Raw genomic sequence first — 26,467 nt, 5'->3', positions numbered from 1 at the left:
CCTGTATCCCCAGTTCCTAGACATAGTAGATGCCCAATAAACAGGAATCCCCCCTGAGGCTTATCACTCAGAAGCAGACCAAAGAGTCTGCCCTCCTTGCTTCCTAGCCAGTTCAAAAAGCCACATCTGGAGTCCCAGTTGGGGCTGTGGCAGCCACAGACACCCAGATAGGCATGGTTCTGCCTCTCTGGCTGGTGCCCATGGCTGTAGCTATGCCGAGATACCATGTAGATCTCCTGCAGGGGACAGTGCAGCAAGGGACGGAGCAAGGTAGGACCTGTAGCTGCTGAAGCTGTGCCAGGGGCTGGGCATTCTCACAGCAAACCGTCTCAGCAGGCAGCAGGCAGTGGGCGGGCATTCTGGAGAGGAATAGCATCTTCCGATGCTCCAGAAAAGAGAGAGAGCCAAAAAAAAAAAAAAAAAAAAATCCAAGCTCACCCCTCTGATTGTGCCTTAGTGCTGGGCTCCAGCAGGTTCCTGAACCAAGCCCTCCCACAGCCGCCTCAGCTAGGTCAGCCTTTTGTCTCCCTGCAGCACCCAGACTCAGGACAACCTGACTTTGTCCCCATCTCCTGACCACCAGGCCTGTGGAGGGGAGGGAACTTGGTCACTCCTCATAGCTGTCCTGTCACTGGCACAGCAGCTCCTCTTCCAAGGGAGCCATTTTGCCAGGCTCTGTGGACGTCAGTGACATTTCCACGTGCCGCCATCCCCTGGCCATGGCCCACCTAACTAGCTGGGACCAAGATGTCCCTGGACCCTATAAGAAAGCCAAGAACTGAAAAGTTCATGATGGCAAAAAAGGTCTATGGTGGGGTATCTCCAGTAAGGGGCACCCCAAAGGCCTCTCTTCCCCTCCCACTGCAGCTCCCCCAACATGCCAGTGACCTCAGTGACAGGAGTGGCCTGGGCTGTGTCCATAGCTCTGGTCTGGGCGCCGCTAGGATGGGAACCAAGAAAAGGAAAGCAATTATCCCTGAAACCACCCTCCAACACACACACACGCACATGCACACACACGCACGCACACACACATATGCACGCACACACACCTGGGCTGTAGAGTGGGGACCGTGTTTGAGGGAGCAGAGCCACACCCACTCAGGACCACTGAGGGATGCTGGGGAGACATTCTTCAAGTCACGAGAGCAGCCACTTGGTCTAGCATTAAGCAGAAAGTAGAGAAAGGAAGAAGACCTCCCAGCCAGCCTCTTCTGGAAGGAAGGAAAGAAGCAGAGCAGATTCACTTCCCACTATGCCCCAGAGCCAGCGTCCACATGGGCAGCCATAGGGCATCTCACCACACCCTTGAAGCAGAAACAATCCTGACTCTTCTGCAGGTGAGGAAGCTCAGCTCAGAAAGGTCACATGACTTGCCCTCGGTCGCATAGCCAGGAATAGAGGGGCTTAAAATCAGGTCAGCACTGGGGCAGCAAGTGGTTTTAGCCAAATACAAAAGAAATTCCTCAAAAGGTTGGAGAAAACTTGATCCCAGGAAGATGATCCCAGGAAAGCTAGAGTCCCTTCTCGGAAGGCTGCTGGGGAGGACTGGGCAAGTGTCTAAGGGCAGCAGTAGGACTTATTGATCTTCCAGGGTCTCCCCCTGCTGTGATTTTCTGGGACCACCAGGCAAGCTCCAACCTCCAGGAGGGCAGCCCCTCAGAATGGCTGGGGAAGGCTCTGACCATCAGAGGGTAGGCACATCTGAGCCTTCTGCCCCAGCCCTGGCCATTCTGCGGCCCCCAGCCCTGGTCACTCTACAGCTCTGCTCTCTCCGTGGGAGGCTCTGACCTCCTGAGGCCACCAATAGAGATGAGGGTGCCCAGATCCCAAAAGAAAAGGGATCAGAGAGGATTAAAATGCGGAGAGGAGGAGCTCACCCCTAGTGGCCAAACCAGCCAGCGGTGAACCCTGTCTGGTGGTTCTGACAGTGCTGGGCATCAGCTCATCCAGAACCTCCTTCTTGCACAAGATAATTACAGTTCTTCCTGTGTAATGAGATGGTTTTTAAAGGCCATTCAAAAGAAATTTCCTATAATGAGGTGAAGGGGTTTATAATATTATACATAAAAGCAGCTTGTAATTGCTGGGACCTGGGCTGAGTCCTGGAGTGGAGCAATGGGAGTTCCATGTCTAAAGGTGGGAAGAGAAGAAAGAGGGATGCCAAACCCTGGGAGGAAAGCCGAACACTCTGCCAGAAATGTTTCTTCGACACCAACAGGTGTTCCCGAAGAGCAGATGAGGGCATGAGCAGGCTAGAGCCCTGCTGGGGCACAGGAGGCTGAGCGCTGGGACTGGGCAGGGGAGAACCCATAAAGGTAGGGTCACAGGGTGGAAGTCTGGGATAAGGAGAAGAAAAATGAATGTACTGGTTGAATTGTGTCTCCCAAATTCATGTCCACATGGAACCTCAGAATGTGACTTTATTTGGAAACAGGGTAATTAGCAACTGCAGACATAATTAGTTAAAATGAGGTCATACTGGATTAGGGTGGGTTCTGATTCAATGACTGGTGTACTTATAAGAAGAGGGAAATTTGAGCATAGACACACAAACAGGGAAGAATGCCCCGTGAAGATGGAGGTAGAGACTGGAATGATGAATCTACAAGCCAAGGAATGCCAAACCACCACCAAAAACTGAAAGAGGCAAGAAATTTCCACCCTTAGAATCTTCAGAAAGAGCATACGCCTGCCAACCTCTTATTTCAGACTTCTAGCCTCTAGAACTGAGATAAGTGTCTGTTGTTTTAATCGACTAGGTTTGCAGTAATTTGTTATGGCAGCCCTAGGAAATTAATGCAATGACCATTCTAACAATTACAACTCTCCAGCAGTTTAAAAGGCAACCTCAAAAGGTGGTGAGCACCCCCACCCCCAGAGGTGTGCAAGCCAAGCCAGGAGTGTCCCCATTCCCCTCAGTGCCCCAACCTGCTGCCAGTGCAGGTTCACACTGACCCCTATCCGACCTCACTGTATGCAGTCCAGAGAACTGGACAGGAAAGAGTTATCATTCCCATCCCACAGATTTGGAAACTGAGGCGCAGAGAAGGCAAATAAGTTGCTCGAGAGCACAAGGTAGCTAGTCAATGCCAGCGGCAGTCCTGGAATCCCGAACGCTAGTCCTGGGCTCTTTCGGGCTCATGACCCTGAGTCTTCATTCTGTGCCTTCCTTGTCCCTAGACTCAACTGTAGTTCTAAAAGAGAAAAATTCACAGTCTCTCTGGACCCAGGTGATATCACTGCTGAAAGCCTTGCCCAATTCAAACCTGAAGGTTCCAAGTGGCTCAGCTGGCCCATTGCACCCTGGTGCAGTCACCAGCCTCTCAACAGCACTTGGCTAAGAGAGGTGCTGCTCTGGCCCACATACCCTTACTGAGCCGCTGCTGTGTGCAAAGCCCTTGGCACAGTGGGAGGTGGGGGTAAAAATGAGGGAAGGCAGGACATGGCATCTCCTTGTGGACCCAGAGTTCAGGCAGATCAGGCCACCCATTGAGGGTATCCCCAGACCAAGTGTGACGACCTCTGGCTGGACATCCTAGGCCCTTTGCTGGAGCTTTCTCAGGAGGAGCCAGACCTGGAAGTTGAAGGGAGAGAGGAAAGACTGTGGCCTTCTCCAGCTCCTTCAGGCTCTGAGCCCCATAGGGCAGGGCAGACTGGGGCTGCCCGGGGCTGCCCTTCACCCCACCTGAGCCTGGCGCTCGGCTCCTCTGTCTGTCCCAGGAGCTGGAGAACAGCGTGGAGGCCCCCAGCTCTGGCACCAAACTGTTGGAGCGTGAGCACAGCCAATCTGACCAGCCAGGGCAGCTTGCTCTAAATGCTGGTTAATTGGCGCCACACAGCTGAGGGACAGGAGGAGTGGGCTTTGAAGTCACCTGTTGTGACTTGTCCAGCGGGAACAATGGGCCACCCAGCCAGTGGAGAGTCTTGGCTCTTTCTAATTAGGTGCAGCTTTAAACACGGAGGCATCAGATTAATGAGGTTTACAGCGTTCAGTTTCACGGTGTGGCGGGCTGCCTCTGTTCTCTGATCGCGGTTTGATGCCAAAACCTTGTTCTCTAAATCAAAGGTTCTCCTGAAACTCCGTTTTCTGATGCGCCTTGGGTTTTTACTGGGCGTCCCTGCCAGGGAGCTAAAAGCCTTCACCTCCATCCCATCACTCCTGGTGCCAGCTTCTGTTTCGCTGAAGAAGACATCATGGGGCTCTGACACCTCACACAGCCCACCTGGGAGGGGCAAGGGGCGGCTGGGGCTGCCCCATTTTGCAGAGCTTGCTGGCCAAGCACACCCTGGGGCCAATAGCCTCCCAGCCTGCAGGCCCCTCTTTCTTAGCTCCTGGCGGCTTCAGGCGTGCTGAGCCACAGAGAATCCACTGGCCAATTTCCCACTGTTGGCATCTGTTCGCAAGCCTTAGGGACATCTGGTTCACCAGTTTTGGAGAAGATTGAGACATCGCAGGAACCAGCCTGCAAGACCTCGCCCTCCTGCCTCCTCTGCTCTAGCGGAAGGCCTCCTCCCCACCCCTGCTCTAGGCCTTTGCTCACACAGCCCCCTGGAGTGCCCCTCTCTCTAAACTCATACCACCTTTCAAAACCCAGCTCCACCTTTGCTCCTCCTTTGCCACCAGTCACCAGACCTTTCTTTTCCCCTCTGAGGTCTTCCAGCCCCATATTCTTGTCACCTTGAGCAATTGTTTCTTGCCCTGTGTTCCACTGTTTAACGCTGCTAACTTGGCTCATTATTTTGTCCTGTCTCCTCTGTGAGACTGTGGCACAAGGACAGGAACAGTGTCCGTGTCCCCCACAGTAAACACTGGCTGATAATAAAGACCCTACCCTTCCCTGGCACCCTGGGACACATAGGGAGGGAAGATGCCATCCTGCCCTTGGTTTCCCCGTCTGCCAAATGGCAACAAGGCCCTCATCCTGCTTCCTTCCTGGGGCTGCTGGAGCATCCAGGATGACCCTGACAGAGGCATGTGTCTGGGGGAAGTGGGGCAGTACAGTGGGAGGGGTACCCCCGGAGCAGAGAAATGGGCTCTGGCAGGGAAGCTGGGGACCACCGGGGCTTGGACGAATCAGTTCCTCCCTCTGAGCCTCACTTTTCCTGTATATAAACAGGGTTGGCTCCAGGACTCACAGGACGCATGTTTTAACTCACTCAGTCGTCATGGCCACCTCCGGAGTATATACTGCAATTAGCTCCATTTCACAAATGAAGAAAGGCCCAGAAAGGTTTAAAAAACAGCCTACAGGTAGAGGAGGCAGGACTCAAACCCAGGCAACATGCCAGCTCCTGAACCTACCTTCCTCATCACTCCGCTGACTTTCAAGTGGACCCTGGCTAAGCTTCCACAGAGCCTGCCTTTTCAGAAACCTGTTTAACCTCTCTGGGCCTCTGTTTTCCCAACTGAGGGCTGGGTGCACAGTGACACTCTCTAGATGGTTCCTGCTAGGCCAGGGCAGGTCGACATGCTCCTCACTTCTCAGCCCCTTCCAGACCTCAGCTCTAAGCCTCTCCCACCGAGAATTTCCCTGCCCCTTGGACGCCTACCCCACTGGGCTGTGCCTCCCCATCTCTTCCTTCCAACTTCCTGGCACTTTCCCTCATCCACAGAAGGCTCTCCCTCTGAGCCTCAGCCCTTATCATCCTCTGGGTGACTTCACCACGCTAGGGAGGACTAGCCCTGGGCTCTCTGTTCCCTGACCTCCTGCCTCCAGTGACATTTGGCTCCCATGCCCTCTAGCTTCCACCCCAGGCCACTGCCTGGCCCTCGTCTCCAGCACAGCCTCTGGTCAAGCCTCCCAGCCCGGCCCACCTGCGCCTCTCCTTAGCCTTCTTGCCATGATTCTTTCACCGCTTGAGACCTTTACCCCTCCCTCTCTCCCTCGCTGCTCTTCCGTCCTCACTCCCTTTGCCTAGCCTGGGTTCCATGTTCCAACAGCACAATAAATCCCTCGAACACCTCAGCCCCTCCTCTCCCTTGGCAATACTTTCATGAAACCCATATCTGGAGGAACCCAACTATCACCTTCTTGGCACCTGCAGCTGGAAAGTCAAATGTGATTGGAGAAAATGAGCTCACCATGAAGGCTGTGCCCTCGGCGAGCTCGAAATCTCGGGCCTCGAGTGGTCCCAGCGCTGCCCAGCAGTCCCAGCTCATGTCACGGTTGGCTCACTTTCCTGCTCTCCTAGATGGCAATGTCTCCCCTTCCCCACTTGCCTCATACCTCCCGTTTCTGTCTGATTTGTCACTCTCAGCTGAGCCCTCCCTTCAGACTCCCAGAGGAAGCAGAAGCCAGGAGATGTGAACTCCCTTATCTGCCTATTGCAGATTCCAGAAGTCCACCTGTCTCCGGCTGTATCTCCTCTTCCTGTCTGAGGAGGGGTCACGCTGCCCATCAAAGGTTAGTTGCTCCACTTGGAGTCTAAACTCATTATCCCAGGTCCCGGGAATTTGGCTCCCACCACTATGCTATCTCTTGGCATCACCCATCTTGCCCTCTAATGAGTCCATCGTCCTCTCCTACCAGCAATCATGTTCTGGTATCTCCCATCCTTTAAAAATGCCTTCCTTAATTATGCTGAGTTTAAAAAAAAATTCAATCTCAGAAGTTTCTATACTGTATGATTCCATTTATAGAACACTCACAAAATAACAAAACTACAGAGATGGAAGACAAAGCAGTGGTAGCGCTGGGGGAGGGACAGTGTGGGAGGGGAGGGGTGTGTGGCAGCACAGAGAACCTTGCGGCAATGGAACAGTTCTGTGTCTTGATTGTGGCGGGGTGGCGGTCACACAAAGCTATACATGCAATACAATTACACCGAACTGCACACATGCACACACTCCACACACGAGTGCACATGTAACTAGGAAATCTGAATAAGGTCTGTGGATTGCACCAATGTCAAAGGCCTGGTTTGATCTTTGATGTGTATTAGAGCAACACAAAACATCACTCCAGAGGGCGGCTGGGCGGAAGGTGTCCAGGGCTTCTCTATACATCCTTTGGACTTTCCTGTGACTCTCCTTCCTCCAGCCCCCACTCTGTTTCTCTTCTCTTCTTCACAAAATTTCTAGGAAGAGTCAACGACACCCTTTCTCCCTTCTCTCTCCATTCATTATCCTCAGCCCACTTTAAACTGGATTTGTTCACCCCTTCACATTTCTCTCATCCCAGCCCCCCATGACCTCCCTGCTGTCAAAGGCAATGGCGGCGTCTGTCTCCATCTTACCCACCTTCACAGCATCCTCAACCATGGCCGACTTTGCCCTTCTTTTCGGAACCCTCTTCTTAGCTTCTGAGCTGCCACACCAACCTGGCTTTCCTCGCTCTCCCTGAATATGCCCCGCCAGCCTCCCGTGCCCTCTTTCACCTCCGCCAACTCTCCACATTGCTGAGCCCACGGCCCAGGCCTGGACCCTCTCTCTCCAGCATCCACATCTCATCCTGGGAGGTCTGCACTATGTCTATAAACACCACCTACAGCTGCTGGTTCCCATCTCCCCGTCCTCTGCTCAACCCTCTCCCTGAGCTCCAGGCTGTGAATCCAACCATCAGTGGACATTTCTGCTCCAAGAGGTAGTCAGAACCAAACCCCTACCTGAGGCCAATCCCAAACCTCCACTGGTCCTCCTCATCTCAGAAAATGACCACAGGGGCTCAAGCCATGAATCAAGGGGTCCTCCTTGCCTCCTTCACGTCCCTCTTCCAACCCCTAGTTATGCCTCTACAACAGGTCTGGAATTCTCTCCCTCTCTCCATCACCACAGCTACAACTTTGGCCCAAGCCTCCATCACTTCTGGGTTATGCCTTTTCCCCTCTTGGCCCCTCCTACAGCAGCCAGAGAGCTCTTTTAAAATCATGTATCAAATCAGTCACTCCTCTGTTGAACCCATCGAGAGTGAGCTGGTCATTGCTCCTTGAAAACATCTCAGCTTCTCCCCACAGCCCCAGATTCCCATGCAAATACCCTCACTTGGGGCCCCTCCCCATTGCCACACAGCCTCCTCTTCCCCACTCAGAGCTCTCTCTCAGGTGCTGCCTCACCTGAGGTGCGGGCTGGGCCTCATCTCACAGGTGTCCCCCTTCATCCCATCACTGCACCATTAGCAATTTCAAATTCCCTGTTTGCCTTTATTTTGTTAGTGTCGTCCTTACTGAGGAAGGAGACTGAGGGGGTTTGCACATCAGTGCCTGGTGCATAGTAGGTGCTCAGTAATGCTTGCTGAGTGAATGGATAGAGCTCCCTGGTCTCCTCCCCCCAGCAGCATCCTCCCACCCCTGACGAGGCTGGCTCGCCTGCACATGGGGGAGGGTGTACATCTATAAATATCCACACGCTCCACTCTCCCCAAAACAGTAACTGATACCCAGATGACTCGACGACATGATAATTTCCCCACGTCTTGCTGGAACGGCTTCCAGCGGTAAAAGTTTGCTGTTTTATGGCCCCAAGAAGACATCACCCGTAATGTGCTAAAATTATAACCTAGTAGACTCATCTGTTTAAGTACTCTGGAAACCAAATACTTGGGGCTGAGCTCTATTCCGGATTGCCCTGGGTGCCAGTGGTGGACCTGGCTGTGTGGGACACCAAATGCACCAGAGCTTGGCGCAGACTATTCTACAGGGTGACTGTGGGATGTGGTGGTGTCGTGCATCATGTCTGGCACACTGCAGGCACTCAATATGGGGCACGTTCCATTCCTTTCACACATCAGTGGGGCACTGGGAGGAGATGGTGCAGCCTACTCAGTGTGGGCCCAGCAGGCAGGGCATGGCTGAGGGGGCGTGGGGTGTATGTATGAGGGATGAGTTATAGCAACTGGATTTTGGCTGAGCCTGAGTGGAACCATATGAAAATGGGATGAACTGTCCAGACAGGGTAGGACATCGTAGCTGGAGGGCTGGGATTGGCTGCCCTTCTCCAGCCTTGCAGCGCTGGGACTTGAGTCACGAGTAGAGTAGAGCTTCGGGGTCAAACAGGCACTTGTTCAAATCCCACCTCTGCTACAGACAGCTTGGGTGACCCTGGGCAAGTCACATCTCAGTGCTCAGATGCAGTTTCCTCATCTTCTCAGAGACAAGATGTATGCATGCAGTATGTGCCTACCAAATGTTAGTCCTTCCCCTCCTTGTTTCCCTCTGAATCAATGTAAGCACATCTATCTGTGCCACTCTCCAAATACCCTTCCTGCCCTTGCCCAACAGGTGCCCAGGTCCACCCTCCTGTCTACCTACTGAGACCTAGTACAGGCACCACTTCCTCCAGAAAGCCACCCCAGGCTGCTCTCATAGACCCTTGGCTCCTCCTCACTTCAGGGCTGTGGTTCACACCAGGTGTTGGAGGCTGGTGGTTCTGGGCACTGCATCTCTGTTGTCTCGTGGTCAGTGGATTGGGGGAGGGGAGCATGCACTCTGTGTGTGTGTGTGTGTGTGTGTGTGTGTGTGTGTGTGTGTGTGTGTGTGTGTGTGTGTGTGTGTGTGTGTCTTAAGCAATAATGACAGCAAACATTTACTATGTACTTATTACATTGCACTTACTATGTACCAGGCACCTTATAGGCAAATAACTCATTTAATCTGTACATGACAAAGCCAGAACTGCACCCAGGCAGTGTCATCCCCAGAATCTGTGCTCTTAACCTCGACCTGCACTATTCAGCCTCTCAGTGCACATGTGATTCCCCACTGTGGGCTCCTTCACAAGTCCTGCAGAGGGTCAGGGGTCATCCTAGGTGAACAGTGGTGGTGCTTCATGACCCTGGAGGCCATGACACATGCATAAATACACACACACACACACAGATGCAGGCATTAGTGAACACTTGCAGACGCATGCACACAAAAGGAGTGAGGAGCCATCACTACTAGTCCCACTGCCTCAGAGTCCCTCACCTCTCCCCTCCCCAAGCCACTGTGGGCGAGGGAGGAAAAGGGGTAACCTCAGGCACTGCCCACCTCTGCTGTCAAGTCTGTCCTAGATGTTAAAATCAAATCCTGGTCTGTCCATGGGGTGAGATCCCTTTATGTAAGTGGTGACCTGGAGGCGAGGGCTGAGCACTCCTTAAGTCACACAGCAAATCAGGGCAAAACCGGGCCAGTGCCCAGGCCTAGAAAGCTCCCAACAAATGCTTTCTTACACCACCCCAGGGTCCCCTCCACAATCCCCAACTCCAGACATCTCCCCTATTCCTGCTTGCTTTGAGCAGGACAGAAATTATAGCAGAGATGAAGAGGAAAAGGGGAAACAAGAGCAAGAAGGAGAGAGACTCAGGAGAGGAGAGGAGAGGAGGGGAGCGGTGGGAAAGCCTGAGCAGCTGGCTGCAGGGGGCCCGGCGCGGCTCACCAGCCCCCGTCGCCCAAAGCTGCCTGCCTCGGAAAGGAGTGCAGCGAGGCGAGGGTTAACTCTCTGCCATGGAGCAGAAAATGAGGTTCCAGTTATTAGTTGATTTATTGCTCTGTCCTCAATCTGCGCTCAGGTCCTGGAAGGAAATGTTCCACTCGAAAGCATTAAGCGTCTTCAAAGAGCAGAGGCATTAAAAATTGAAATCATAAAATAGACACGTAAATACAGTGGAGGTGAGAGGGGGCAGCCCCCTAGGCAGGCTGAGGTGGGGGTGGCAGGCCCAGGTCCCAGCCGGCCTGTGGGGCCACCGCACGCAGGCAGGAGCCGCTGTGTCTCCTGAGGGGAGCGGGTGTTCCTGCCCAGAAGTGGCGCCCTGGGAGGCGCACAGTGCCTGAAACCCCTCCATTAGCACACCACGTCTTAGGGGTCGCAATGGCCTTGTCTTTGAAAACACATTCCCTCTCAGTAGACGGACAGCCCTGGAGCCTGTCAGATAACGGGGCCAGGGGGAGAGAAAGGGAAGGGGAGGCAGACAGACCACGAGGGCTTAGCTGACTTCCACCTGAGTCTGCGTGTTGGTGGGAAGAGGAAGGGGCAGCCCTGGGAGCCTGGGGCAAGGGCGCCTTCTGTGCCAGGGCCCAGGCTGCTCTGTGGGAAGGGAGCCCCAGTAGACAGCCCCCCACCCCCATCCCAGGCCCTGTTCAGTGTTGCTCAGACCCCACGCCCATCCCGGGTTTGGGTGGGCCATGTAGGGAGGGCCCCCCCCAGCCACAGCTGGGCATCACGGGGGTAGTGGACAAGGAGGGTCCCAGCTCTGTCCTCAGCACATCTGAGCCGTGGCATCACAGGGCAGGTGATACAGCCCATCCTCTCCCCATATAAGGACTGCAGGCCCAGAGGGCTGCCAGTGGGGCCCAAGTCCTGCCTGGAAGCCAGCACCCGAGAGGATATTTGCTAGCAACTTGAGAGATGGTGCCATCCCTCCCCAGTGGGCTGGCTCCCAGCACAAGGATTTGTCAACACCTGCTAGATGGCTCCCCTCTTCCAGGCCCAAGGAGGGGCCTTGCCTGGTCCCTCCACTCACACACAGACCTACATGGAAGGCACACATGTGAACACGCAGGGGCAGAACCACACACACACATGCGTTAAACAGCCACAAGTACACATGCGCATGCTCGTGGCTGTGTGTACTCAGGAGCACTCCCCACACACGTACACATGTGCAAGTACATGTCTGCATGTGCACATATGTGTCCACATGTGTATGTGCACCTGATAATATGCACGTGTATACATGCCCACACACCTGTTTTGATTCATGGGTCCTCACACATATTGCATAGGCATGTGTGCACACACATACATGTGTGAGTGCCCACACCCATGTACACAGGCAAGCCTCTGGACCCCAACATCAGGCTCTAAAGATGCAGGCCAGGAGCTAGCATGCAGGGTTCTCTGGAGAGAACCCTGAGTCAGAAGACCTGGGCTCTGTGCCTTCCTCAGACCCTGGCTCCAAGCTGTGTGACCTTGGAAAAGCCCCTGCCCTTCCTGGTCCACGTGCTCTGTGGGCTACAGGAGCCTCGCTGACTGCAACAGGTTGTTTCTCAACCAGGCAGCACATGAGAGGAGCCCATCAGCTTGTTTCCTCATTCCCAGCAGCAAGCGAAGCCAGGACTGGGCTGCGGGCAGAGGGGAGCAGGGAGATGGACAGGGCCCCAGTCTGTGTTTGGGGGGCAGGGCCTGGGTTGGCATGAGCAGAACGGGAGCCAAAGTCCTCAGTAAATGAGAAGCATGGCCAGGGTGCTGACAGCGACAGCAACTTGGGGAGGGGGTGTCTATGAGACAGCAGGGAGGATGAGGGGCAGGCAGCTCTCCAGTGCCAGGCCTCACCGCTGCAGCATCTGCTTTAACCCCCTCCTCTCTGCCTCCTCTAGACAGCCAGCCTCCAGCTTTGCCTGTGCTCCTCGGGCTCTGACCCGTGCTGAGCAGCTAACAGGACTGGGATGGTTGGGTGTGAATGCAATAGGGAACCCCACCAGGTCTCCTCCCAGCGCCAGGGACACTTCTGCTCCGGGCCTCTGTGACCTCATTGCTACTCAGTCCTTTCAGAAGGAGATGGTGGTCAGTTGAGATGACCCCTTTCTTATTTGGGGCCCTTCTCCATACAAGACCATCCATCCCCACCCTCCAATCCTCATGGGCTTTGACAAAGTCACAGGGCGCCAGAACCACAACAGTCCTCTCCAGACCAGGGTTGACGACTCAGACACCTCCCAAGTCAGGCTGTAAAGAAAATGGGGCGGGGGTAGAAATGGAAGCAGCCACCATTCAGCCCCACCCAGGGCTTCCTGCAGACGTAGGGCTCCCGGCTTCTAACTTCTCAAGTGAGGCCAGAAAAGCTGATTTTGATGGTAAGCTTCCCAGTGCTTTCCAAAATTGGTAGGCTGAGATTTTTACCACACTCTGTGGCTGGAATTTACTCACTCTCTCACACGTGCATGTGGTCACACTCACCCTTACACACATATACACACTCATATTCACACACATGCAAACACATAAATAAACACACAATTGCACACAAAAACACATACACACTCATATATACACTCACACACATAAACGCACTCACAGACACATATAATCACACTCATACACACTCCTACACACATACATGTACTGACACATGCACACATATACACACTCATACACACAGAGAAACACACACATATACACTCATACACTCACACTCACAAGTACATACACACATTTTCACATATACACACACACACACACACACACACACACACGCGCACACGCACACATGCGCCTCTGGGGCAGATTCTGCCCCTGGGCAGCATCTGTGATCTCTGGTCTGGGCAGAGGTGAGGACTCGAGGCTGAGATAGTGAGGCCAGGCTCAGAGTCACACAAGGTGTCAGTGGAGGAATGCAGAATTCTGTCATCAGGGCCCCTGCTCTCTTTCATTTCCAGCTCAGCTTCCCTGGGAGTGGGAGACAGGTGTTACCCCACCTCCCCTCCTGCCTTCCCTCCCTCTGTCCCTCCCTCACTCCATCTCTCATCCTGCACATCAACAACTACCCCCACTTTATCAGGGAACATCCCCTGCTCCTTACCCCCAGCTAACCCTCCTTCCCCGACTCTCCCCACTCCCATCCACCAAGGCCAGGATGGGGGCACCCCTGAGCTCACCCCTCAATTCTAGAACCACTCCTGGCCCAGGCACCTCTTTCCCCTATATGTAATTTTACTTAATTGGGAGCTCATTAATTATCCCTATGTTTTCCAGAGGAAATAAACAGCAATTAGAGAAATAAGTGGTATTTTTATTCTCCAGCAGACTCAGCAGCACGGTGCCCCATCCCCGCCCCTGATGGCCAGTCCAGCCACCTGCCAGGTCGGCTCTCCTGCCCTCTCTCCCTGCATCCATCCCCACATGTGGGTGAGCAAAGTGCCTGCCACCAGGCCACCCAGCAGCAGGTCGCCTCTTGAAATCTGCGTGAAGAATCATAAATTGCTAAGAAAGGGCCTCCTTCCCCTTGCAACAGAAGGTTAGAGTGTTTAAAGAGAGCAGTGGAACTGTTTTTATTAATCAGAACTGCTATAAAGAAAGCATTTTAATTAACATAATTATCCCGATTGAGAAAAGCGGTCCTTACTCCATAGATACTTTTCAGACTAAAGATGCAAGCTGTCACAATCAGTCATAATTAAGTAAAGCGAGCCATTTTTTTCTCTCACTCCCTTCCCTTCTCGGGCACCCACTCCTCCCTAGGTTAGATCTCAAAGTGAAGACAAGGCAGATGTCACACCTTCAGCACAGTCATGCTCTCACACCCTGGCTGTCTCTTGAGCTGCATTTCAGAGAGGGAGCAGCTGCGAGCCAGTGGGCTGTGCACCACGACCCTCTCCCACATCCCATCCCTCAGAAGGGCCTCCCCACCTCCTAGGGAAGGAAGGAGACCCACCTCCAAAGGCACCCCCCTGAACCGCTGCTGGATGACAAGTCCTTGTCCCTCCCGGACACCTGCAGGGACTTTCCTGGGTCAGCAGGCCCAGAAGGAATAACTGGGGAGAACAGACAGTGAGGGGGCATCCCAGACCATCACCCTGGTCCAAGCCACCAGCTCCTACAACCTGCATGCTCACCTTCACCCCCGAGCTACCTCTCCAATCCACTCTTAACCCAAATTCAAGCCATTTCCCCACATAACAGCCAGAAATCTGTTCATACCACAAATTTAAGTGTGTAACCCTCGTCATCCCAACTTAAATCCCTTCATGGCCCTCACCGAGGCCTGGCCCAGCCCCTTCAGCCACAACTCCCAGCACACATCTCTGGGCTTCCTCCACTCCAGCCACACTGGCCTTTCCTCAGCCTTTTCAGCTCACGTGCTGTTCCCTCTGTCTGCTGCTCTCATCCCTCCAGTCATCACCTCCCACCCTCTCAGCTCATCTGTTCATCCTGCAGGGCTCAGCTTGTGTGTCACCTCCTCAAGGAAGCCCTCATTGACCTCCCCAACCTGGTCCATCCCCTCTTAAATCCTCTCACAGCACCGCACATCTGCCCCTTGGTAGTGCGTACCCAGTGGCCTAACAACAGCACAGTGATTCATTTAGCTTTAGTCTCCTCCGCTCAACTACAGGCTTCATGAAGCAGCTAGACACTTTATTTTTTTGTTTTGCTTGTTCACTGTTGTGTCCCCAGTGCCCATCACAGCGCTTGGCTTGTGGCAGATGCTTAAGAAATACTCATGGAAGGAAAAAAGGAAGAGAGGGAAGAGGGAGCCCCTGTCCAGGGCACCATCCAGGAGATCGTCACAGCCCCTGTGTCTGCTGAGGGCATGTCTAGGAGGAGGTAAAGGGCCACCTCAACAAACTCTGAGACTCTCCCCTCCCCTCATCCCACCTGGGCATCACTCTCCCCATCTTACAGATTTGAACACTAAGGCCCAGAGAGAGGCGGGACGTGCCTAAGGGGACGGTGAACCAGAGCAAGAGTCGGGCCCTGAGAATGTCTGTTTGAGGAGGGATGAGAAGGGAGGAGAGACACACAGGAGTACCCACTGTGGGTACAGTGTCCCCCTCGGGCTTGGGGACCTGAGAACTGCTGGGGGCAACTCTCAGGATGCATGACGTTGGATTTTCATCCCCTAGGCTGGGCCTCAGCTTCCCTATCTGTGAGATGGGCAGCCTGGAGCAGGTAGCTTCCTCCGTCCTCCACCCAAGACCCCCATTCCACCCCAGCCTGACATCTAACACCCCCAAATCTTCAGACGGCTCTCCTCCTCCCCCTGCAGAGCAGGAGATGCTGCCAAATGCACCTGCTCACCAAGTACTTGCCACCCTCCGTGGCCAGCCAAGGAGGGCGAAGCTGGGAGCACACCAGCACCTGCTGGGCGGCACATGCGTAGGTGACACCACGGTGTATTTTACCCCGACATGCTGTAGTTTCCTCCCTGAAAAGGTGCTTATTTTATAGTACATCTTAAATAGGAGCCGCAAAGTGTATTGTCAGCGCTTTTTAAATGGCTTGTTAATGCCTCCGTAAAGCTCAGTGCTGGCCGGAGGAGACAGCTCATTCCTGGCCTGGTGCAGCCTCTCTGCAGCCTGCGCTCTGAGCACACACTGGTGCTGAGCCTTGGCTGGCCTCTGGCATTGCCAAAACGCCCAGGAACTGGACACTCCCCAACGAAAATATGCTCAGAGCCCTGCTGGGGCCACAAGACTTGGCAACTCTTTAGGAATGGTGGGTCGGGGAGCAGACTTCAGAGGAATGAGAACTGGCTTTGTAGTCAGGTAGCCCAGGTTCAAATCCCTTGTTGGCCACTTAATCAGCTGTGTGACCTCAGGCCAGTGACCAAATCTCTCTGGGCCCCAAGTTGCCTCATCTATAAAACGGCAGTGCTAACTCCTACCTCAGGACTGTTTTGAAGAGTGAATCAGGCAATAAATAACAAGTGCCAGTAACGTTCGATTTTTAAGGTGTGGATGGCATTATGGTTGTTTTTTGAAGTCCTTACTTTTTAGAGATATACACTGAAACATTTATGGATAAAATTATACGATGTCAAAATAACCCAGTGGTGGCGGGGAGTGGGTGGGTACAGAGGAAACCAGTCTGGCTATGAGTTGGTGCTCGCTGATGAGAATGTGGGGTTCAGTAAACTAGTCTCTCCGCTTCAGACAGGTTGACATTTTCACACTGAACCATCACACAGGCATCTACTGGGTGTTCATTAAATCCAGGGGTGTACTCTCCCAGCCTCAGAAGCCTTGGGCTCCTTGTGCAGCAAGATGCAGAGACAGGCGGCAGGAAGACAATGTACAGCACCAGGAAGGAACATGGGACGAGGGGGCTGAGTCTTCACAGAGGATCCCCAGAGGCTCCTGCTGTCCACAGAAGGGGAGACAGGCAGGTCAGGGGCCCCTTTAACCCCTCACCTGGGACTTGGGATGCCAGGGGAGTCAGGCAGCCTCTGTTTCAGGTCTGCTGTCACAGCTGTGTGACCCAGGGACCATGGCTTTCCCTCTCTGAGCTCCAGGTTCCCATCATTATAATGAGGGTGGCAATACCCCACCCCACTAGACCCTACCCATGTAGTGGGAGCCTTCCTGAGGCAGGTGCTTAAACTCCCTTAATCACCCTCAGACTGGCCCCGCCTTCCTCTACAAATTTAAATACAATTGTCTTCAGCTACTGAAGCCTGGGGTGGGCAGGCCAGCTTCATACTGGGCACAGGGAAGCAGATCTGGTAAGAGTTAGCCCCGCCTTCTGGAAGCTCTCAGGGGAAAAGTCATTTTCTAAACTATGCTGTACCCGGCAAAGCCTCAGGAAAGGGGGCTGAGAGGACTGCAGGCCTCGGGAAAAGAGGGTCTCGTGGCCAGGATGAAGGCAAGGGTGACAGGACGACAGCGACAGGGCCTGACTTAGTGAGTGCTGTCCACCTGCCGACACCGGGGCACGGGCTTCGCTGCACCTCTCCTTCCATCCTCACCACCGCCCACCAGGAGCACGGTACCTTCGTCCCCCTGTAGCTGAGAAAATCAAGGCTCAGAGGGAGATGTCACAGCAAGAGAGTGCAGGGCCAAGCCTGAACCCTGCGACCCAAGTCCAAGGCCCAACAGGGCTGGGAGACGCTGGGGACACCTGGGCCTCCCAAGGGGCCAGGAGCAGAAAGTGCCGAGTCCGGGAGCCTGTGGCCCCTCTCCAGTCCTCAGTTTCTTCACCTGTGAAATGGAGGCAGGGAGACCCCAGCCCCACCCAGTGGGCACCAGGGGAAGGTGGCATGGGGTGGGGAGGAGGCCACATCCAGAAGGTTCCAAAGGGAGCCGAGGCGGCTGTGAGGTAAGTCGGGGCGCGGGGGCGGCAGGCGAGAGAACGAGACAGATCTCTCAGGCTCAGGCTCCGGCGCTGTGATATTTTCCCCGGGTTATATTTTTAGATGGACTACTTTCTCTCCCCTCCCCCTGCCTCAGTAGGAGGAAGAACACAGAAATAGCTGGGTGTGCGTGTCTCAGCAGCTATATATAGTGGGCACAAAACCCTCACCCAGGGCTTCTCCCACTCACTGCCCCCCGAGCAGCTGAGATGGGGCAGGGGGCCCTCCTCTTCCCCAGCGGCCACAGGGTCTGCTCGGCTGCCCCGGCTCCCTCCAGGCATGCCCCTCACCTGGCACACACGTGTGCACACACACGCACAGCCAGACACACATTGCCAGTGACTGCCAGCTCTGACCCAAGTCTCCGGGGACATTGGAGAGGGCCAGGAGCAACCAGGAGGCCTTTCCCAGAGAGCGTGGGTGCGGTGAGGTGGAGAAAGGGATGACGTCCAGGGACCTAATGGTAATTCTCTCGGCCTCAGTCTGCTGGTCTATAAACTGTGTGGCCAAGGTCCTTTCTTGGACTTGTCAAAACTTGAAATCAACGAATACTCTGACAGCAGAAGAAGTCAAATACTTTCGCCCAAATGCATCTGCCTGAATCTTCATTGTTCAGATGGGGAACTAAGAGCTGAAGGTCACCAGCAAGCCAGTGGCAGAGCCACTCGCTAGCTTCCAGCTCACCTCTCTGAGCTCTGTTCTGTCACTGGTAAAGTGGAGATAAGGTCCGTACCACTTCACGGGCGACTGTGAGGAGCAGATGGAGTGAGGCACTTGAAGCCACCATTTCATAATATGGAAGAGGGCCACGTGCTCCCAAGGGCAGGAAGTACCTCAAAGTTTCCTTTGGCCAGAGCCCCAACTGGGCAAGGGCTCCAGCCTCACGGCCAGGGGCTGGTCCATTTCCACCCAACATCCCACCCTGGCAGGTCTCCACGAAGTGCACACCCAGCCCATGGCAGGTGCTTCCCAGGTGGCAGGTGGACCCTCTCGCCACCTACCCTGAGAGAGCCGGAGGTGGAGTCCTGGCCATCTCCTCGTCCTGCCACTGGTCATATAAGCTTTGGTGGAAGATCAGGGTGAAAGGATTTACCCCCTCCAGATGGTGGGGCTCCCTCCTGGATATCAGAAGCTGGTTTGGGTGTACCCAGTCCAGATACAGATCTAAACGAGCTTAGCTGATTTCCTGCCCCAGGACCTGAGTAGACAAGGAGCCCTGGGTGGGGAATTCAGAGACTGGAGTCTGAGTCCTGGATCAGACATATGAGCTTGCAGGTATCAGTTTCCCCTCCCATACAGTGCAGGGAGTGGACATATGGTCTCTGGGAAACTTCAGGCTCACAATCCACCCTGATCACAGCTGACTCCCCACAGAGAGACATACAGCCATCATCTTGTTGAACCCTCAAAGCTCCTCCATGGGAAGGAAACAATGGTCATTTTACAAATGTTGAAACAGCAGCTCAGGAGGGGGAAAGTCCTGTCTGGGTCACACAGAAACCTAGAGGCAGAGTTGTCAAACCCTTGGCTCCATGGGCAGCCCTGTCATAGGGGGAGCCTGCATCTGCCAGGCCTGGGGAAGCCAGGACATCTGAGATATCTGAACCACCGGCTTGCAAAATTCCTGAACACGTGCCTATGGGTACACCTTGTTAGACAGTGTGCGAGCCGACTCCAGCACGGCACTGCCGCAGTGTGTGTGGGAGCAGTCCTCCTGTCCTCTTCCTGCGCGCGTCCCCTGGCCATTGAGTTTTGTGCTCCCGTTCAGAACTTCATTTTTCTAGCTCTACAATTCCATTTGGTTTGGAGGGTTTTAGCCCAGAGCTACCATCAGCTGAGGACCCGAGGCGAGAACCACCTTTCACGAGCAAATGTGGGACTCTGTGCCTTCATCTAAGTCACCGGAAGATTGGGGCAGATGAGGCCAGAGCCCTAAAGTGGCCCTGCTGGGGACCTTCCTCCCACAGACCAATGTCCAGTTTTGACTCTTTGGGCCTGTTGATCCTGCCCAAGTCCTCCTGAGTGCACTGACACTGGGCACCCATATCTGTCCCATCACAGAGCCCCTGAATCCACCCAGAGGCCCCAGCAGCCCTGGAGTTGGGTGGGGAAGAAGCCTACATCCCTGCAGTGGTTCACATCGCCCCACTTGGGACAGAGGCACCTGCCCTGTCTAACCGGGCCTGTGTGCAGCAGTGTCCAAAGAGGGGAGGGCCTGGGCAACAGCCATCCCCCAGGAGGGAAAGGTGTGGGTCCCTTTCTCAGTGAATCTGGATACATAGATACTGCACAGGAAAGAATAAGCTTGCAGTTGCTGCAGCCTATGTTCAGTTTCTGGACATCCACGTGCAAAAAAAAAAAAAAAGAAAGTGAAGTTGGACCCTTATTGTACAACACATACAAAAATTAACTCAAAGTGGATTAAAGATTTAAATGTGAGACCTAGAACTATAAAATTCCTAGAGGGAAAATCTTCATGACAATGGACCCAGCAATGGTTTCTTCGCTATGACATCAAATGCACAGGCAACAAAAGCAAAAATAGACCAGTGGACATACATCAAACTTTAAAACTTCTTTACGTCAAAGGAAACAGTTAACAAAGTGAAACGGAGAGTGGAAGAATATATTTACAAATCATATATCTGATAAGGAATCCCAGAATATATAAGGAATTCCTACAACTCAACACAAGAACCAAATAATCTGAACAAAAAGTGGGCAAAGGACTTGAATAGACTTTTCTCCAAAAAAGATATACAAATGGGGGAAATGAGGAGGTCCCTCAAACTGGACCACCAGGTCAGGGCTATGCCTCCTCCCTCAGGCTGGGCCCCCTTCCCAACCACCCCTGGCTGCCCCGTCACCACCTCCAGTCCAGTCAGGCCTAGTGGTGACAAATTCTGCCCCAGTGCTGGCATTTCAGGCAGCTGCCTCTCCCACCACCAGGCAATGTGACTAATATTCAGTCTGCCAGGAGCCCGCTCATCATGGCCACGTCACATCCCCAACAGCCCGGGGCAGGTGGGCCACATCACGGCCTGCCTGAGTCCTGGCCCGTAGACCTTGCCCATTTCCCAGCCAGGCCAGAGACCAAAGCCTCGCTGAGGGCTGGGGCCTGAGTGATGGCCACACCTGGAACAGGGCCTTCTGTAGCCCTCACCACCTCACCCCTGCCCCCTCCTCCCAGCCTCCAAGGACAGGTCCCCAGGGGCAGCTCCCAGGCATCAGATGGAGCTAATGGGAACGTCCAGCCCCTCCCAGCTATGTGGCCTCACAGCCCTCGTCCTCTCTCAGCCCCTGTTTCTTCATATGTAATATGGGTGTCACATTACTCCCTCACCAGCCCTCAGGAGATGCCAAGGAGACAGCATGTGCCAAGTGCTTGGAATATAATGGAAGCGTAATAAATAGTGGGCCCCTTCCCTTTCTCTTGAAACCAGGCTGCCTGAGCTCAAATCCCCACTTGGCCACTTACGGGTTGTGTAACTCCAGGCAAGTTACTTAACCTCTCTGTTTCAGTTTCTTCTTCTGTGAAACAGCCGCACGGGTTGTGGTGAGGATTAAACAAATAAAGATCTGTAAGTGCCTCGAACAGCGCCTGGCACACAGCAGGCACCACGGCGGCACCAGCAACACCTGCTGTTGCTGTGCTCTTGCTGTCCTGTTTCCCAGGGCTGCTCTGAGTTCTGGACTTGGCCGAGTATATGCAACATTTTGCAAACTGGAGAACCCATCCCCTGAGACTGCTGAATGTCCCTTTTCTCTCTCCTCCTTCCCTACAGGTTTTTATGGCACCTTCATTCCCTCAAGAGCCCGGGTGGCCCTGGGAAGGCGGTGGGGAAGACTCCATCCTGCCTTTGAGCAGCTCAGGGGCTAGTGGGGGGTGAGGTTGGAACACCCAGGCCAGCAGGTGCCTGCAGAGTTGGGCTGTGGGAGGGGGTGTAGGGGAGCCCCATGGGCTGAGCTAGATCAGGGCGGAGAGCCAGGCGTCCAGGCACAGGGAACTGTAGCCAGTGCTCAGGCAGTGGGGAGACACTGAGAGGTCTTGAGGAGAGGAGCAGAGTGGGCAGAGCCGGCCTCAGCGGGAGAGGCTGAGGCAGGCTCCAGCCCTGTCCCTCTTTACTCTGGCCTCTAGTTGCACACAGGAGCTGGGAGGGCCCTGCTCTTATCCTAGAACATTCCACAGCCCTGCTAATAACAATATTGACAAGTGTGACTGGAATTTATTGAGTGCATACTATGTGAAAGGCCTCACTCCTGGCACGTCCATAACCACTCCAGCTGATCCTCCAACAGCCTCTCAGGCGGGTTCTACTATTGTGCTCCCTTCTCTGCATGAGAAAACTGAGGAACAGAGAGCTTACGTAACATGTTGAAAGTCACACAGCTGGTAAATACTAGAGCTGGGATTCATATCAGGCTGTCCAATGCCACAGCCCAGGCTCTTAACAATTACTTATACCTCCATGAGTGGTAAAAAGGACATCTGACTGGGTGGGGCGTAGGGGGCTCAATATGACATCCCTGAGACAGAGAGCCCAGTCCCTGCCCCCTACTCACCCAAGCAGGGCTGACCCTACCTCTCTGGCCTTCTGTGTCTGGACTGGACCAGGCTCTCCCCTCCCCTCCAGCTGCATTAATAGGCATCAGGCCTCAGGGAGAGCGTGGGGGGTGGGGGTGGGAGGAAGGATGCTCTTACTCTACAAGTAGCAGTGGGGGAGCAAGCAGGCAAAGGGGGTCACCAGACACTCTGGGGAAGCAGGGTATGGGGATAAAAGCCTGACTTTGGCATCAGAGTGTCCTGAGCCCCTTTTGAACCTCGGCTCCCACATCTATAACATAAGAACAGTAAGAACCTGCTGGCAGGTTCAGCTGAGGTCACGTTTACCAAATGCCTCTCTCAGGTCTGGCCCATAGCAGGGCTGGGACAGGGTTCTGGCTCTTCAGGCTTAAGAGGCCCTCCTGGGACTTTCCACTGAGCAAAACCAGAGTCGCGCCCCACCAGCCCCTCCCCACCACCCGGGTCAGAACCCTGCCCCACAACTGTCCCGCTGTGTGACCTTAGGCAGGTCATTATACCCCTCTGGTCTCAATTTCCTCAGTAGCAGAATTGGGATAATAGAATTATCACTTACCCATGCTTGGCATACAGTGTCTTAGCCCTAATTATTGGTATTATCCCAAGGCACCTTCCTGCCCACCCTAGGCTCCCCTCCTTCCTGGCAGATAGACTGGGGAGGGGGCTGGGCAGAGTTACAGGAGGCATGTGTGGGAGAACAGGCCCCCCAGGCACCGGTTTCCAATGTGGAAGCCACCCCCAGGTGCCAACACCGTAGGAGGTGGTAGAGAGCCGCCCCACTGCCCCAGTTTCCCAGAGGCTCTGGCTGAAGTGGCGGAGTGGGGAGGACGCTGACACACGGTCATACATGCACATGCACACACATCCAGGACCACACACGACCACCGCCCGGGACAGCCTAACACTAACAGCCCCATCCATTCCGGGTGCCCTGCAGGGCACAGGACACACAGGTTCAATCCCAGCTCTGCCTCTCCTGTGACTTGGGTCAACTCACCCTCCCTATATGGGCCTGTTTTTATATGGAAACAGGGCCAGTAGCATACCTCTCCTGTATGAGGAACAAACGATGTTACGTGTGTGAAAACTGTGCCAGGTCCCTGGCAAGTGGCACATGCCAGTTCCTTCTCCCTCCCCTCTCTCCTCCCGGCCTCCTACCTCCACCTGCCAGGCCTTTCAGCCCAGCCCCAGCATTACTGCTGCTGCCTCCCTGCGCCCATTAAAGCAGCCTCCCTGTCTCCTCACAACGTGGATTTCACCCCTCTGTGCCCACCTCCACCCTGGTGGCTGAAAGCACCAATCACCAAAGCAGGGACAGGCTCCCTCCACCTCACACCCAGCAGTGCCCCGGGCAGCCCTCAGTAATTGGTACCCAGAGGAAGGCAGCAGAAAAGAAGTCAAGGCCACCTCCCCTACCACAACCACAGGGGCTGGAGTTGAGACCAAATACCACTGGCTTCAGCCTGAGCTGGCCAGCTGCCCACCCCACCCATGAGAACAAGCAGCCACCAATCCTGGCAGGAGCAACAGCTCCATTGACGGGGCCCTCACCGCGTGCTAGGCCTCGTGCGAGGCCATGTTTAAAGGCGTCTCACGCATCATCGCGTCCAGCCTTCCCAACAGCCCTATGAGGAAGTGACTGTTGGGCTCATTTCACAGATGAGGAGACTGAAGCACAGAGAGATTAGGAAACTTGCTCAGTGTCACACAGCTCACAAGTGGTGACAACAATATGAACCCGGGTGGTCTGGCTCAGAACTTGAGCTCTTAACTCTACATTTTCCTGCTAAGCCCACCCTCAGGCACTGTAGAAATGCCCAGGGGTGTGGTGGGGAGAGGGAAGAGGGCCATGGGGTCTCCCTTCCACGTTGAGCTGAGGTAAAAGGCAATAAAACGGACCAGTATTTGAAGCAGAGACACTCTGACTTCTTAAAGCTGAAAATGACATCCCCAAGAATAGGATGTCAGTTAGGACACAGGCCTGACACCCAGCCCCATCGTCCCCCTGTTTTAGAAATGAGGGCAGTCTCAGCTTGGGTTCGCGTCTCAGACCTACACGAAACGTCAGGCCGGTGAACGCTGGCAGTGACAGTGGAGTGGGGGTGGGTGCCTGGCAAGCCCAATTCCCCAGGCTAATCCAGGTAAGACCTTTTCTCCAGGCCTCCTCGGCTCTTCTTGTCCCTTAGACAGGTGTTCACCCCTGGTAACCTCGTGTGGCTTCACGTGAGACAGAGCCTTGGCCAAATCTGGCCACACCCCTCGCCAGCCTTGACTGTAGATGGAGCCCGTGTCCTCATGTGACCTGTGGCTCCTCCTGCCCCCTGACAGATGCTGTTGTTGTAACTGTGGCTCCCAGATTTGCATGATGCCTCCCTGCCAGGCTCCCCATGCCCCCCGACCCATGACACACATGGGCTCTGATTCAGCACAGGTTTCTTCTATTCCAAAGATTTCACAGGCCGTCCCACGAGTCATAAATAAACATACATCAGATGCCAGTTCCAGGTAGGCTGGATGACATCCCTTCAAGCCTCTGCGGGCAGCCTTATGGATCTGAACCCGCCTCTTCCCAGCTCTATCCCTGCTGCTGAATCCTGTGTCTGGGACAAGTGCCTGGAGCTTGCTCTCGCGGAACCAGAGGGGGCTGGGGCCCACTCGGCCACTCAAGGGATGGTGGGTGGGCTGGGGAGAGTAGCTGAGGGTAGTTACTGTGGGGTAGCTTCTAAAAGGGGCCAAACTCTATGCAGAGGGGCTGCCAGTGTGCAGGCACAGAGGAGAGGGAAGTGGGTCATGTCCAGGAGGGATGAATATGCCCCAGGGAGGGAGCCCAAGAGACCACCCAAGTGTCTCCACCTCACAGCCCTGCTGACTGTGTCCTCCTGGTCCAGACAGGCATGCCCACTGACTGGTGCAGGCTCCAGCTCCCACCCCCCAACACACACCATTCTCTCTGGAGGGCAGACCCCCAAGAGACCAAGGATGTAGCCTCCAACCATGCCCCTCCCCTTGGGAGGCCCCAAACTGGGAGGCAATGGGCAGGGCAGTGGGGAGTGATAGGTAGACTGTGGGACCTGGAGAAAGAACCTGAACCAAATCTTCCCTGGGCCACTAGGATCCATCCCCACCTCTCAGCCTCGCCATTTCCACCTCTAGGAAGGGAAAAATCTGCTCCCTCTCATGGGTAGTTGTTAAGATTAATGAGCTAATTAAAGTGTGAAAAATGTTTCTTGTAGACTTAAAAGAGGTGATCAACCATGGCAAATTAATAACAATTAACATCCCTCCTCCAGGCAGTCTGCCTAGATTGGGTCCAGTGGGCACGGTTTTTCCTTCCAAGAATGACCCAGGAAGGCCTTTGCAGAGCTGCTCTTCTCTGTTCCCCAGAGTCCTGCAGACTCTTCCCAATAACCAGTTCCACCCCATGCTTGGCCCCAGGCTCTGCTCACAGAACTCAGTCAATGCAGCAAAATAACTGACAAGCATTTTAACATTTACTGAACATCAACTGTGTGCCAGGTTCTGTACCAGGCCTTCTCCACACAACACAATGCCCGGAAGGATGCACTGGGAGGAGCCCCCTTTCACAGATGAAGAAATGCAGGGGAGTGTGTCATGCAGACGAGGGTGAAGGTAGAACTCCAGCTGGTTATCTCAGTTAAAACCCACCCTGTGCTGTGCAGCGAGACTAGACCAGATGAGGCCAGAGGAGACGAGGGCGGAGGACCAGGGAGGCCTGCCCTCAAGTCTCCCACTGCTTCCCACCAACTGCTGCTGCTGTGAAAGGCGTGGGGGGGGGGGTGGTGCCACCTCCCCCACTTCACACCCCTCCGCTCCCTCCTGTGTGTGGAGGCGAGGCTGATTCAGCAGACACACTTGGGCCCCCTGACGCCAAATTAAAGCCAGAGTCCTCCTAGAAATCATCCACTCAGCAAAGCCTCCTTGGAACTGAAGTCTGAGGAGACACAGGAAGCTGGTGGGGAGGGAAAGCACCTGCACTGAGACCTTCTGGCGCCTCGTCCAATAGTGTTCTCCAGGCCTGGGAACTGTGTCCCCCAAATGCCTACGCACTACAGAGCACAAGAGCTCAGAAGCCTGAGCTTGACCACCCAGAGCACCCACA

The 26,467-nt window shown here is 54.4% G+C and overlaps 1 protein-coding gene across 1 annotated transcript in view; it reads right to left on the bottom strand.

Annotated features, from left to right (window-relative positions):
* LOC116660156 overlaps positions 1 to 26,467 on the bottom strand; it is a 112,217-nt gene that overhangs the window by 12,586 nt on the left and 73,164 nt on the right. The gene's annotated exons all lie outside the window — the stretch shown is intronic.

Source organism: Camelus ferus, chromosome 27, assembly GCF_009834535.1.
Source record: "Camelus ferus isolate YT-003-E chromosome 27, BCGSAC_Cfer_1.0, whole genome shotgun sequence".
Classification (NCBI taxonomy): Eukaryota; Metazoa; Chordata; class Mammalia; order Artiodactyla; family Camelidae; genus Camelus; species Camelus ferus.
Note: the sequence above shows the minus strand (reverse complement) of the source record. Positions and strands in the feature narration are given on the sequence as shown.